Source organism: Pinus tabuliformis, chromosome X, assembly GCF_031772625.1.
Source record: "Pinus tabuliformis cultivar Carrire ecotype Pingquan chromosome X, CPIR1, whole genome shotgun sequence".
Lineage (NCBI taxonomy): Eukaryota > Viridiplantae > Streptophyta > Pinopsida > Pinales > Pinaceae > Pinus > Pinus tabuliformis.
In genome coordinates, this window is record NC_142308.1 from 471,729,781 (window position 1) to 471,746,179 (window position 16,399).

General features: G+C 37.1%; 1 pseudogene across 1 annotated transcript in view; it reads left to right on the forward strand.

Moving 5' to 3' along the window:
- LOC149140723 (uncharacterized) overlaps nt 1-16,082 on the forward strand; it is a 193,936-nt pseudogene extending 177,854 nt beyond the window's left edge. Inside the window, exons 6-9 of the transcript XR_016264639.1 lie at nt 14,760-14,805; nt 14,918-15,038; nt 15,187-15,259; nt 15,392-16,082. The product of XR_016264639.1 is annotated as an uncharacterized LOC149140723 (transcript). The remainder of the gene's footprint in view (nt 1-14,759; nt 14,806-14,917; nt 15,039-15,186; nt 15,260-15,391) is intronic.
- The last annotated feature ends 317 nt before the right edge of the window (nt 16,083-16,399 follow it).

Sequence of the window (16,399 nt, forward strand, 5' to 3'; positions counted from 1 at the left end):
ATAAACTCGTACTGCAAATCAATAAATCCTCTTACTGCTGCTATATAACTACTGATTCATGTATCGAAGATCATGTAGGATAAAATCACTGTCAACAGGTAACAAGACTAATGCCACTCTCCAAAGATCCATGTAGTCAACAAAGTTCCTCTAGATCACTTTATGCATATAGATCACCAATTCAAATCACTGTTGTAGTTACACACTCAAGAGTGAATATATATCATTGTCAAGTCATGTGTGGTTAATGTTACTTTATCACTGAAGTGTTGTCATATAAAGTAGATCATTGTCCTAGGATGTTGTCACTCAAAACAATCTTATTAACTGAGGTCACTATAGGTACAATCAATGTCACTGTCAATATGTCAAACTCTAGCTACAGTCATATATTCAAAGTATTGTCATCAAATACAAAGTAGGTCACTGTCTTACTGTAATTGCAACATAGAGGTCACTGTAGTGCGAAGTAAGGTCACTGTTATATAGATATGAAAATCACTTAAGAACTTGGGTTGTATATGTACCAATAATTGACCTAGATGAAATGAGCAATTCTGCTATATGAATAATAGGTCACTGTCTAATATTACATTAAATCTTTCTGTTGTTTAAACTTTACATCACTATTATTCATATCAAGGATCACTGATATTCTATAGTTAATGCTCTTTAGTTGTGTAATGATAAATATTCACCATCACTATACATGAATTTGTCATAGGCTTATTAATATATGTATGCAAGCTCACACTAAGTATCTCAATAAAATCAGAAATCAATCATTGGATTAGTGCATTTGATCCTAGAAGTTGTTCATTGATACAATGAGATTACCGCCACTGTCTTATGGTGAGAATTAATGTCATACATTGACAAGGGGACCTCAGACTTCTTTGCTGTTCTGTGATACTAATCAGGATGCCTAAAGAAAGACAAGCAATTAAAATGACTCAAGCGAATCCCTAATCAAAGTTCAAAACAGTTCTCTTTGTAAGAAGGCTGAAGAATTTAGGACAACAACTATTCTTTGTTGAAATCCTCGCTGATGTTACAGAAGGTAGATGGTCCTTTTGGTGTGTTGACTATTGTTTTGGACTGCGGCTAGGTCAAGGAGCTCCAAGAAATAGATGTATGCCTTCACAATTGATGGCCTAAAATGGCTATTGCCCAACCCAAAACCCTTCGCAGGTCTACTTGTTCCTAAAACTTCCTTTGCAGATCCTATACAAAAGAAACCACCAAGATAAAAAGGCAGAGATTCATTACAGACATGTTCCTACAGGGCCGGAAGTACAGAGGTTTTTTAACAGGGACGAAAACAGAGATATTCCAAACGATTTTTCCAAAGCTTCAGCTTATGAAAATAGTTCAAGAATCTGCTCTTAAAGAGATCTGAAGGCTACAAAAGAGGCTACTTTAGGATAGCGGCTTACCTAGTCAATTCATTAATTGTTGTAGAAACAAGACATACCCAGAATTCAGAAACCTCGCTGTTTAAGGAGACAGTTGAATAGTCTGGGAATAGTGCTGCAAGAAGAAGGTTTGCTCAACGAGATCACCCAACCCAAAAAGAAAAAACAAAATAATCGAAACCAAACCTAAAAACACAATGAAGTACTTCTCTGTTATGTTTTCGCTGTTTTCCTTAGAGAGTCCGCAAATTTCAGAGGTAGTTCATCAAATAATAATTGTTTTGGATCATATGTTTCGAGGAATGATTTAGGCTTCCTTTTATAGAGTGTAGAGGGGCTTCACAAGTGAACGTTGGAGGAGACTAAGGAGCCTAAACATTTTTAATAATGTTGACATATTCAATTAACCACCACTGTTTGGGTATCTTAAGCCCTAATCAAAGGAGGTCGTTGCCTTATGGATGAGATCTTTTATTTTTAGATGAAAGTAGGATGTGTCTCATAGGTACACAATACTTGTGATACCTTCCTTAACTAAATTGCTCCATAAAATACACTAAAGAATGTTCATGCTTGATGTCTAATGCCCAACAACCACTAAAAATATGCGATGTCACCACCCCTTGGGGTTTTAGCCCAGAAACTGGGGTCATCAACTTCAAACTTAAATATATCTCAAACTAGGAGGCCTCTCAGGGCGTGCCACATACCACTGGAAACATCTTGATGAGGAGAATCCAATGATTGGGATCTCCAAGGTAAACTCAATGATTTGCCACTTCAAAAACCTCTGACAAGTTTGGGGTATGTTCTTAGTCTTGGGAATCCAAACCTAGAACTTAGGGTTTTCAACCATCCAACAATGGAGCTTCCAACTTGATGTAATCCAGACAAATATAATAAATGTTCATTAACTGTTTGACATCAATGATTGGTGTTTTAGTCAAAGTCAAATCCCAGGGTTGACATCAATGACAACACCATCCAACAATCTCCCCCTTTGTCATTGATGGCAACACACGTACTCCTTTTGCGAGTACAACTCCCCCTGGCTTCATGCTTCAATCTTCTTCTTGTGATTTCTCTCCCCCTTTGACATCAATGGCAAAGGATGACTCCTCCTGACAATCTACCTGCTTCCTGTGGACCTGTAATCTGATTGTGCTCCCCTAACGAGAAACCTACCTCTATCTTCTTGCAAAGTAATTTCCAGTCTTCAAAATACTTTCCTCAATACTGGCTGCAACAACCTGTCTCCCTCTGTCATGCTATGCTTCATACGAATTGCCATTGCTGACTCTACTTGTCAATAAGGATCATTTTTTCTTGCTAGAACTGCGATTTCACTGAAACTGCTCATTACAATTCTTAAGATCTACCAACTATCAACCTGTTAATGATTGATCTTTAAAACGTGCAACTGTTGTTGCTTAGACTCACCCTCTTCAATATTCAGGGAGTCATCATATTGAATTTTTCAAAATAATGTATGAACCAACTCTTCGGTCGGATCATCTTGAATCTTGTCATTGTCTAATGTACTTGTTGCTCCCTCATGATATTTTCCCTTTACAAAACCTAAAAGAATTACTGCGGAGACTTTCTTATTTGCTTGGTCTTCTTGCATCTGTTGTCTTTTCATGTACTTGATATTAGGGTTGTCATTCATGGAAGATTCCATCTTGTACTTGCAATCTCGAGCTATGTGCCCATAGTTATGGCATTTGTAACATTCAATGTTTGGCCTGAGTAATGGAGCATATGACACATACTTTTTGTTGTCAAAGTCGTCATGAAACTTGTGTCGTGATGTTGCAAACCTGCTTCTAGGGTTTTGATTCCATTGATAATGTCCTTGATAATTGTACCTGTCATAAGCTTTACAATTCCTAGCCATATGTCCAAAGTTAGTACATGAAAAACAATAACCATTAAACAAATTAGCATACCTGGATGGATTATCTTGTTTGGATGATCTTCTTGATGATCCTTGTCCTTCATTTTGATTTGGCCTTTGGTTGCTGATGAGCTCATCCAATGCTCTAGAGTTGCTTGCAAAGTTCTGTTGGATATTTTCTTTTTGTGCTTTTGTCCATAGGTAGACTATCTTTGCTTCTAAATCTTCCCTTACTTTGTTGTTTTCTTCAAGTTCTCTTTTGATAAACTCTTCAATTTTTCTGGCTTCTTCTAATTGTACTTCAAGGATGATAATGGCTTCATTTAATTCTTCATTCTTCTTATTGATGCTTCTGGCATGATCTTTTGCTATCTTCAATTCAACTTCAAGGGATTTGACATTTTCTTTTTCAACCTTAAGATCCTTAATATCTTTGTCTATCTCATTTTAAAATTGAATTTCATCCATTCTTCTTCATCTTCTTCTTTAGATGCTTTCTTCTGGTTGTCTTTAGCCATGAATAATACTCTTCCTGTGTTGTTTTCTTCATCAAATGAGACATTGCCTTCTTTAGAGAAAACACTTTTGTTAATGCCTTTCCTTTTACCTTGCTTATTGAATCTTCTTTGACCCTTTTTCCCTTGCCAGCTTGCTTCATCTTCATTACCCGAGTCCTTATAAGGACATCTACCTACAAAGTGACCAATCGCACCATAATTGAAACAAACTAATGGAATTTACCTTTGAACTTATCTGTTCTTTTTTTCATCTTTCTTGTAAAGTTTGCAATTTCTTCATTCGAAAATTTGTCTTCCTCACAACAACTGGAGCTAGGTCTTGATTCCTGTTTGCCTTTTCCGGTCTTCTTGGATGTTGTGAATGCTGCTTCTCAGTTGGATGGATCGTCTTCCTCTTCAATCCTCATTTCATAAGCTGTAAGAATCCCGTGTAACTCATCCATGCTAAGGTTGTTCAAGTCAGATCTATCTTCTAAGACAAAAACTTTAGGATTAAATCTTGTTGGAAGAGATCTTAGGACCTTTCGTACAATAGTCTTTTTATCAACTGGTTCTCCCAGTCCTTCCAAGGCATTTGTTACTTCATCCACTCGTTGAAAGAAAGTTGCAATGTTCTCGTCTTCTTTCATCTTTAGTTGTTCAAATTTAGCTCTGCTAATTTGAAGTTTTGCTTCTTTGACCTTTGAGTCTCCTTCATATATGTTTTGAAGCTTGCCCCAAAGTTCCTTAGCTGTTTTACAGCCCAATACCTTAACATAGACAGATTGAGTGAGTCCACTCATAATGGCATTCTTGGTTTTGGCATCATATTCAACAAGTTTCCTTCCCTTTTCATCTGTTGGAGGAGAGGCTTTTGCATCATAGCCTTGTTCAATTGATTCCCAAATATCATATCCTTGTGCAAGGATGTATACTTGCATCTTTCTATTCCATAGTGCATAGTTTTTCCCATCAAACAAAGGAACTCCATTCTTGGTGTACTCCATGATCTCCCTTCAATGGTTAGATTGATTTATAAGGACCTGCTCTGATACCAATTGTTGGAATCACGATTGCCGTTGGACCAAAACCTGTAGGCATTAGTCTTTGCTACAATTGCCAGAGTTAGGATCCACGAGAGGCGGTTAGTCCATGTCACAAAACACATGGGGAGCGCTGAACCTAATGTCCAACAAAACAGTGGGAGAAATAGACATGGCAAATTTGCAAAAGAGCCGGATTTGAAATTGCAAGGAATCGACAATATGTGTGTTTGTGTATGTGCTAGTTATGGGGGATTAAGAGTTAGCAATGGATATCTTTCCAATACCGATAGGGGAGTGGATCATTTCATGGGAGTCCAATGGCTTTGAACACTAGGCACCTTTCCTATGAACTTGACCAAACTCTTCCATTAGGTTCAAGTTAGTAGACAAACAAAATACAAATTCAATGGATTCATACCTCTGCCCTCACAGATAATTAGCTTTTACCAAATGGAGAAGCTACCCAAAGAGGGAGGTAGTAATGCTATTGCAAGGTGCTATTCTGGTTGTCACACCTCAAGGTTCCACATTGTGATTTTCATCACATTGATGGAGATTTGCAGCTGCTGCCTTGTAGCATTGGACCAACTTGGGGGGATATATCTTCTTAGAGCTCTTTCTCTTCATGGCATTAGATTATTTGATGGAGATCTTTGGTTGAGAGAGTCTCACTTCTCCTTGGTTGGATGATTATGCTTTCTAGTTTGGTGGGCTTCTTACATGTGATTGCCTTGTTGATCACTCCTTGGTTGCACATTTGATGGTTATGGAGCATGTTATCTCATTTGGGTGGTTTTGGTATATATGCTTATAGTGGATGTGTGTATTACATCTTGTTCATGGAGTAACCCAATGATCAAGTTGGGTTTAAGGGAAAAATAAAATACTAGTGATGCAGGGGTGTAAGGATTGGTGCCGATATTCAAGGGAATATTAATGATGAGAGGATATCAAGAAGAATGACCCTCCTTAGGTTAGTTCCCTGGAACAATGAATCAAGGGAGAGATTAATATCTAAGAATGGGTAATTTCTTAGCCAATTAGGGAGCATCGTAATGTCAAAAACCCACTAGAGAGGATTCGTCAATAGAATTTCTCTTAGCGAAAGAATTGAGTATGGCATGAAAGAAACCAAACATTTACTAAGGGAACCTTGTTGAGAAATCTAGGGCAACATAGTTAGGGCTTCTTATTAAAATTGATTTCTCTTCTACAAGACTATTTCCAAAACTTCAAAGACAACAAGAGAACACAAGATGTAGGTACTCAGCTAGGGCAAAACCCCTCCAAGGGGAAAAGCCAGACCAACTCTTCCACTATTAGATTCAAATCAAGATGAGACAATCCAAGGCCCTTTAGACCTAGACAAAGACTTCCTCTAATCACCAAGTCAACCCTTCCTTTCAGTAGATGATCCATGCCAAAGTCTCCAAGTGTCAGCTTCACAAATGCAACTTCAATCCAAAATTTCGGCCCCCAACTTCAAAATTCAGACCTGTAGTAAGTTTAGAAATCGCGGCCCCAACTGCAGCCCAAAAACTTCGCACCTGTGAGAGAGAGATGCCCAAGAACTTGATTTTAGTCTTCCTAGATTCTTTCTTCCTTATCCTGCAACTTCAATCTTCTTTTCTTCCTCTTTCTCTTGTAGATCGAACTTGTTGAGTGTGTGCTTCAAATGAGTCAAGTTGCCTTTATATATAGCCTTTTTGCTAGGCCGAATAGCGTAATCTAGGTCGACTTCATGAGGATAGGGTTGACTTGGTGTGGAGGTGACAACAGACTCTTTTGAATAAAAAATAATTCCTTTTACATGATACAAAAGCCCAAGAAGGGTCTAATAAAAACGAAAATCACTGTATTGACTCGTGAGAAAACCTAGAAGCCTTCAATGGAGGCTTTGACCTAAAATCATTGACCCAAGCACGAAACCCATGCTTTAATAAGTCAATTTCTTTTATAATAATTTTTTTCTTTCATTCTTTTCATCAAAAACAATTATGAAGACCGACACTAGTTACATTCTTTAACACTCCCTCTTAACTAGGGAGGTATTCATAATCACATAAAGGTACATGGAAGATCTCAATATGATATGAACTATGAAGAGTTCTAGCACACACAATGCTACAAATTAGATACCTTACTAGGATACTCTAATCGGGTGGGACTAAGGTGTACTCAAGCTTTAGCCACTCTAGGTAACATTAGGCTTTTAAGCTCTAACACTAACACAGGGATCTAGGTGCATATCCAAGGTGAGAGTTCCAAGACCAACGCCACACTCCCTACTTCGAGATCTAGACATCAACACAAAGGCCAACTAGATGTCCTCCCAAGCATCTTGTCACCACAAGATGCTTTATCTCTCCTTATCAACTAAATCAGATATATATCCACCACTCCAAGCATGCTTCAAATGTTCAACCTTTTTATGGAGAGATCCTGCATAATCACAACCCCAATCAATAATAAACCTTCAAATATATATACAAGTAAACACAAACCTTCGAGGTCCTCAATCATTCTAATGCTACTTATATCATCATCAAGTTATCCAAATACAACTTGTCAAAAGCTTTCTTCTTTCACTTCTTTAGTAGCACCAAATACAACCTCAATACTTCTCAAGTCTTTTGTTTGCAAATCCATCTGTAGTACTTTCATTCATTCTTCGGTTTCATTCTTTCTTCAAGGTATTTACTATGATTGTCATAATATGCCCTCCCTCTTAACTAGGGAGATATGCCCATTCTTCTATCCAAGGTCCCTCTCAACTCAATAACTTCCTTCTCTTATAACATTGCATAGACTTCAATGTTTCAAGGCTTTATTTCTTTCTCATGGCATCCAAGTCATCTTGATTATCATCATCATTATTATAACTTCCTTCATCATGCTCATCTTTATTATCAACATCTTCAACATTTTGAAGATTATGTACCTGCAAAACATTAATAGAAAGTACAACCAAACACAAATATACAAAAGCATGAAGTCAACTATATCAAAATCATGTCATTGCAATGGAAGTGTCAAAGCATTCAAGCTTTTAGACATCAAATACTTAAACCTAGTTAGGTTCATGATTAGCAAGGTTTACATTTTTTATATGCTAGACTTGAAGGGTTCTGGCATAAACCTTAGACTCTATCTTCGAGACAAATCTTTAGCATTTCAATCAAGATATCAACCCAATCTTAAGGTTTCAACAATATGCTTTTAGAATTACATGTCACACTCTACTAGGGTTTGTTGCCAACCCTAGATTTCATCATCAAAACTAAATCGTATCAATAATCAGAAATAATATACTTCTAGGGTTTCATTATCATGCCCTAGAATATCAATCTCTAATTAATATTTTGTTACAAACCCTAGATTTCCAAAACATGAATATCAACAATTAAGTTAGCATACCAACATTTCATCTCTAGTGTTTCATTCCTTATATCAATTTCTATCTATGACGTAAACCCTAGATGCAGACATCAAATTCCAAATTTAAATAACAATTTTGACTAGGCTAGGGTTTTGATCATACAAAAGAATATACACTTATGGTTCCATTCCTAGGACCTTACTTCAACTATTAAAAGGGTTTTTGTTCATAAACCCTAATTCACCAAACACTGAAGATATAGGGTTTCATTATATAACGATTCTACCAGATGGGGACATACAAGATTCTCAAGATTCTCTATTGGAATCCTCATCAGAGGGTTCACTAATCTATAGAGGAAGCAAGTGTTTCATCTGAAAGTCCAACTTGTGGAATTCATGAATGATGTTATGGTGACATAAGAGAAGCAGATCAAGAGGTTGAAGACACTTCAATCAAGGAAGCTGTTGAAGGAAGCCTAGATGACCTAAAGATGAAATAAGGTATGTATGCTTGTGTTTAAATTTATAATGTCATGTCGTATGGTTGCAGGTAACATGGATCATTACTTCTAGCTTAAGAAGCATGATCAAGAGAAACAAGATCTCCTCCTCTGAAAGGATGCAGGAAGGCATAAGACACACTAAGATGAAATCAACATAATATGACTACAATTAAGAAACTCTGATTGAAAACACCTGGGAATGGAATGTGTGGAGAAGGAAGAGATTGTGAGATAAGCAACCCTGATGAAGGTGATCAACATCCAAAAGACCAAGAAGACTTAACTAGGAAATCTCTCGAAAAGATATGAAGACTCTGATGGAAAAAGATGAAGACCCTTGACAATGGATATCTTTGGGAGATGTGTCAACATGTATGCAGGATGCTGATACCTACAGAAATATGTCATGATGAAGAGTCATCTCGTAAGGTATGATTTGATTTCTTGAATAATATCTAGATAAGTTCATGCAGGGTTACTTACAATTACAACTAGCATTCGTGTGGTGGATGGAAGAAGCATGATGAGAAAGAAGTAGTCATATGGTGAAGGCTCCAGATATGAAGAAGGCCACTTTCCATGAAGAAAGGAATGATATGACGAACCAAGGAGGAAAGTGATCGATGGCTATTTCCCTACAAGGAAGAAGCTCAACTGAATTTCATGACATCAAGGAGAAGTTGATCAAGTAGCTGAAGGACCCACGAAGAAGAAGTTGCTGATGTGTAGAAGAGTCCCTAGCTAAGAGGGAGATCTGACAAGTTCCCGATTAAAAGGGAGGTTGGGCAAGTCCTTGATCAGAGGGCGCTTGGGTACATTCCTTCAAGGAATGGGCATATCTTCCCCAATTGAGAGGGAGAGATAGACACAACATTCTTGTCTTCACTTTGGAATAAATAATGGAGGATTGGGTAATCATCTGGCATCCGAAGCTCTTTGAGGATGTGTAGGGCATCCAAGACAAGAGTAGGAAAGAGGACCTATATTCTTTGAGGGTTGGGAACCCAAGATAAGAATAGTCCTATAAGGTCATACTCAGTGAACACCAGGGTGGGTATGTACCTTGAGAGACAATGATGAAGGTGTATATAGTCATTGGTCTCACGAACATTGTGCTCTGGTCTAATGAGAGATAGATCTGTTAAGGCCTTGCTGTGGAAACAATGTTGGTTACTATGATGCTATACAGATGTGTTACCAATCCGATTCTTCTTATGGGAAATTCTTCAGATTGAGAATGATCAAGTACCATTATGAATACCTCCCTAGTTAAGAGGGAGTGTTGAAGAAAATGTAACTAGGTTCAGTCTTCATAAATGTAATTTTGATCTTTGTACTTGTAAAAGAAAAGAAATATTATTTTTGTAAATTCTAAATGAGTTTCTTGCTCATTACATAGGTCCAACACATGTTGAAGTGCTATAGGAAAGTCAAAGAGTCAAAGAAAATGTTAAAAAGCTCTTCTTGAGCATATATGTAATGTATATGAGTAAATATAGTGGCTAGATCAACCCTCCAAGACAAGCACAATCCTCTTGAAGAAGTCGACCATCAAATTGAATTAACAGAAGATCATGTTGACTCACTATAAAAGGACACATCTCTTCATACACTCAGGTCGGGTTATTTATGGAGACGAAACCACTATATATACTCAGCTAGGGTCTGCGCAAAACAGAGGTACATGAACTCAGATTCCTCTGTAATTTCGGATGGTATAGGGGAGTATAGAACTCAGATTTCCTGAGATTTTCGGATGGGTACAGGAAGTACAGGAGGACAGTTACAGGAAGAATTTCGGAGGTTTGTCCACAACCTCAAAAAATTTGGATGGGTACAATAGTTCAATATTTCGGATAAGCATCTTTGTTTTCGGATGGGTACCACAGTCTTGGCATATCTGTGATGAAGAAGACTTCAGATATGGAGAGAACACAATCACTGTCTTAGCATACTAGATAGTCTCAACATTCCTATGATGATCTTGGTGCAGGGAGAAAAACTCAGTCACTGTCTCGGCCTAGTTGTGATGATGAGGATCTAAGTGATCCCACAGTAATACACTCTCGACATACTATACACAGTCATGATCTCGGCATAATGTAAAGGTGAATGTGCGACAAGATCCCAGTGGTGAAAATAATGATGACTTCGATGTAGCGGCAGTGATGACTTCAATAATAGTGATGAAGAGGATTGGTGTCTTGGTCTTGGAGTGGCCTAGTAGGTCAAGGGTCATGGTCTTGGTATTCATCAATTGGAATCTCTATAAGAAGAATTTTGTGCGGGTTTTCCTCCCCAAGAGGAAGAGGTTTTGGCCTTGGCAGAAAGCCAACATATTGTGTTCTTGTCTCTTGTATTTTGGTAACTGTTTGATGAAGTAAGAAATACATACACTAATGATATCAAGAGGAGATTGTACTAATAAGAAAAAGTTAAAATACCTCACAAATAGTTATCATCGTAAAGAAGAATCTCAATTAACTTGAATGCCCTAGATTCTTCAACAGTGAGGAGCCATGTAACAAACAAAAGGCAAGAAACCATGCTTCATTGCCAGGGCGGTGGAGGGTTGAAAGTGATGATTTTGGCATGTTAGGAGAAGGGTTACGACATGGAGAAAGGGGGGAGGAAAAATTGGTCTGCGATAGGGGTGAAGTGTGGTTCGGAGGAGAATTCAATCAAAATTTGAGATTTGGGTAATTGTTCTTGAAGCTTTTGGGCACAGGGGCCAGAGTGCTTCAATTTTGAAGTATTCTCAGTTCTGGAACTGGGTACCGAGATTGTGCCCAGTTTGGTAGGGAGGATTCGGTCATTTTGTAGCAGGAGCAAATTTGAAGCTACGACAGCTCGGGATCGAATTCAAACACGAAAGCTAGATATGTATCTGTGTATTAAATTGATAAATTTTTGTTTAATTTGTAGTAGTTAGAATCTAGGGATTTAATTCTGGTAAGGTCATCACATATATATGCCATTTACTTGCTATATCATATCCATATTTTTTGAAAATTTGCCATATCCGTTTCAAATTCCGCATTTGTATCTGTTCCTGTATCCATTTCAGTGCAACTTAGGTTCAATGTAAAGAGAGATAACTTCTATATTGTGCTTCACAGGACCAATTAGCTGTTTTATTCATCAAGCCATTAGCAAAGATACATTTGTAAAATTTAGACAAAAGCTTGATTTTAAAGTTAACAAGTTAGTCATTAAGGAGGGTGTTAAAATATAATGACTAATGTCTTTATGGAATTGAAAATGTAACTTAGACTTGCGTCATGTAATTACATATTTAGTGATTTAGACCATAGTTTTAGAAACTGGCCGGTTTGAACCAGTTACTGGTCAAACCGGCCGGTCAGCGAGCCAAGGATATCTAACTGGAAGACAAGCCTGGTTTGGGGACTGGTTCGTACCGGTTAGGTACCAACTGGTCTAAACTGTCTGGTTACGAACCAAACCAGCCCGGTTTGGAAGCTAATGCATGTGACAAGGTGGGAGACCCTTGGGCTAGGCTTTGAAGTGGTTTTTACTTTTTAGGGAAACCATGGGCTGTTTCCCTCCAAAATCTGTTCTTCTTAACTTTTGACTTTTTGTGAGCATATGTGAGCTTGGAGAGTTCTGCAACAGTACAAAATTTTGCAGCAACAATCATTAACATCAGCAAGTTTGGAGGTTGTTTGTCATCTTGGAGCTTGTTTGGAGTCTGAGGAGTCCTTGGACTCTGAGGCAGATGATGTTTATGCAGCTCCTTTTGATGATTCCATGTCTAGTAGTGGTGATGAGTTTGATGGGATATCATGCTGATCAGTGATTTGTACTTGTAGTAGGCCAGTGGCCTAGTAGCTTGTAGCATTGTTTTTGGACTCTAGAGGCCATTTAGACCTACATTGATTATGTATTTTGTTGATGATATGTATTGCCCTCAGTGCCATTTTGGTATTTGTACACCCTTACATGGTATATAGATGAACAAACTTTGTCTCTTTTGTCTCTAATGGTGTGGAATTGGGGTTTGAAATCTTAAAGGTATTTATTTATTTATTTATTTATTTTTTTTTAATTTTTAATTTTCATTTAAAATCAATTATTTTATGTATTTTTTCAATACTCATTCATTGAATCTGGTTTGATCCAGTTCCCGTTCAATCCCCAGTTTGATAGGTGATCTGGTTCAAAACCCGGTGCCAGTTTTTAAGACTATGATTTACACAGACTCTAGTACCTTGTTGGAGTTGAGTTTGTTATGTATGGAATGTATAATTTTGACCTCTTTCATAATGAATCTATTGCCTATTGTGCACCATTCTCTATTATTTTCTCTTGTTATTATTGGTCTTATAATTTATCAAAAGAAACTATAGCAAAGTAAAAGACAAGAAAACAACGAAAACAAATGCAGACCTTTGGATGAGACTTAAAGAAGTGCAAAGATGAAGCTTTTGAAGGAGATACACATAAATTATGAAATCAGTTGGAAGCACAGCTGGAAACTGAAATATAATGGTGCATGAAAAAGGAATGCCTAAGTCATCTTGAACCTAAGCTATATAGGTGATAGAAGATAAATGTATATGTTTGCAGAGATAAAAGGATTGCAGCCCACAATCAGATAAAAATATTTGCGAGGTGGATATGTTGTATGAGTAGGGCTTCAGATTAGACTAAATCATCCAACAGTATGTCACGTAATGGAAGCGATGGGTTACTGGACTTAGAATTTTTTAAGATTACTAATCTACTTAATCTGGAACCTATGTCTATGTTGAAGCCATGCTGAGTTTCTCGAGTAGGATGTCCTAATGAAGAGATTCTCTATCCCTAGTTATTTTGTTTATCGTTCTTGCTGTGAATAGGAACACTGTTGGTGATATGCACAGATCTATGTTCTGCCATAGTGCTTTTAATGAATCTTCAATAGTGATTATAATTGATTCTTGAACAATTTATTTCATGTGATATTGTTACAGCAGGTTTCTAGCATGATTTAGGACTATCATGTGATGAAGTTTTTTATTTTTCTTGTTTAATTCTAAAATTCAAACCAACAAAAATAATATCTTGATCTATTCAACCCTCTAATTCTCTAAACAGATATTAATCTATTGCCTAATTCGAGATCAATAGTCAAACACTGTATTCAAAAATATATTTGTAAAGAGAAGTGCTCCAGTACAAATGGATCGTATTAACAATAACATCAGTAATAAGTAGTGCGTGTCAATAACACTGATCAATGATCAAACACCGATATATTGTCTTTTGAAGGAGATTCTCTTACAGTAGCCTTCTAGAAGGGTTATGGTTTTTATGGAGAAAAGATTCAAACCAATAAAAATAGTAAATACATGCTAGAAAAAGTTACTAAAAAGAGATTATGAACCCTCAAAATTAAAGGCATGCCTTTGCGTTTGATGCTGCTCATTAGTGGAAGAGCTAAGAATGAAAAACTGATCCATGTAGTTTTGCAAAGGCTCTTATCAATCCTGTAGCCGCTAGACAGCAGCTAATTTTTTATTATTACCTTTTGTGTTACTAAAATATCTAAAAATTTCTTGGCATGAAGGTTGAAAATATTCCAGAAGCCAAGCTTTAACCTGCACATTGTGGTCCCGCTCGCGGTGCACAGATGTGCTATTGGTGATCCAGGTTGTTTAAAGGGTTTTAGGCTAATTTAAGAGTGGATTGGTTTGTTCCAAAGCCATTCCATGGACTTTCATATGCCAAAAAGGAGGAATATGTCAGTTCCATAGGTCATAAATTGGAGATCACTTCTTTTTAAGGTCGAAACTTTACACTAACCACAAAATTTTGCTCCAACTGCATACTGGCTGATAAAGGAGAGAACATAACAGATGCCACAAATGAGTGCCCATTTGTGCATGTCTGACTTTATAAATTTTTACTTTTTAAGTTCGTCCTGATTATTTTTTATCAATAGTTTGATGGTTAGTTGTTTCACTTTGGTGGCATTAAAATGTGTTTCTGTTATTAACTTCTCACATGTCTGTTGGCAGTTACTGGTCTACCTTAATGAGAGACGTTCCGTTTGCAGGCTTGATGGTAATAATATTTGACTATGATAAATTTCTCCCTAGTTTTTGAACGTAGTTATTGTTTTCTATACCCTTTTTCTGCTGGGAACTTTTTAAGTTGTATTATGTTTCTATTGTAGGTTATGTTTTATGAAGCCTTGAAGGATACTGTTGAGTATGGGAAAAGGAGATGGGCACTTGGATCAAGGTGGCAAGACCAAAATTCGTTTGAGGGACTTGTATTGGGAGGTGTTGCTGGGGGTAGGTCAAATACTGCTTTTGGATTATGTCAGCTGTTCTTGTGGAGTTCCTTCATTTTCATCATTCTCTTACGAAAAATTCACCTTGATGTTGGTGATGTGTGTATCTTGATTTTTTGTTTGGTTGTTGGCTCACAATCTTGATGCAGGTGTTAGTGCTTACATGACAACACCACTTGATGTCATCAAAACACGACTTCAAGTACAGGGATCAACTAAAAGGTTTGTGCATGTGCCTATATAGTACATACTATTTCAGCTCAATTGTTATGGGAACTGAGGTATATCTTGGCTGGCTACGTATAGCCTGGAAGTTGATTGATAGTCCAACTAAAAATTAACTGTCTTTTGCAGGTACAATGGCTGGCTGGATGCTTTTCAAAAAATAAGGAGCACTGAAGGAACAAAAGGTTTTTTCAGGGGAAGTACTGCCAGAGTCATATGGTATGTCCCAGCTTCAGCTTGCACATTTATGGCTGTTGAGTTTCTGCGAGAGCATTTCAATGACAAGATTCAGCATGATGCTCATGAAGTTGCAAGCATATCTATGGAGACATCTCTCCAATGACACAAGTTGTTTTTGAGCTAAATGGCAAGAAATCCTTCCCTTAATTTCATTGCATCTCTGGTTCAACAAGTTGTTTTTTCAATATGTACCAAGGCAAATAAGTTTATTGGTTGTTGTGACCTGATCTTGGGTGAAAGATTTGGCATTGCAATTTACACTTCGAAATTTCCTAAAGAGTATTTCATAGGCCGTTGGATTTTGTTTGAAGGGATTATATTGACCTGAATGGTTAATGTAGAAACATTTCACCTATCATCTTTGTAATTATTATGAATTTACCAGGCCAAAGATTAGCCACTTCAAGCCATTTAGAACAAAAGTAGTATCCATTTTTGGGGATTAAATGTGGGAAGCTATGTTATGGCTTAACAATGTCATTGCTATGAGCTTCACCGGGAGCTCTTCATGATTATGAGAAATGTAAGCAAGTGTATAAAGTTGCAATTTAATCATCAATGATCCCCTCATTGTTTTCTCCCTCTGAGTCCCAATGTTGAGTGGTAGATTCTTTATTTATCTTAGCTTATAATACTTATATTCAGTAAGTTTTTGGTTGCCAATAGTACTGCTTTTCTGAATTTTGCCTCCTACCTGTAAATACATCTAGTAATGACTTCTTATTCGAGCCAAAGAAATCTATTAAGTTGTAATAGCATAGTTCCCATTATCTTTTACCAATCGTATTATCAAGTAAAGTTCGTATGCAGGAATTTAAACTCACAATAATGACTGCTTAAGTTGTGTAGTACAAGACTTTTTATAATAGATTGGTGGGGTTGACCATAGTGGTTTCT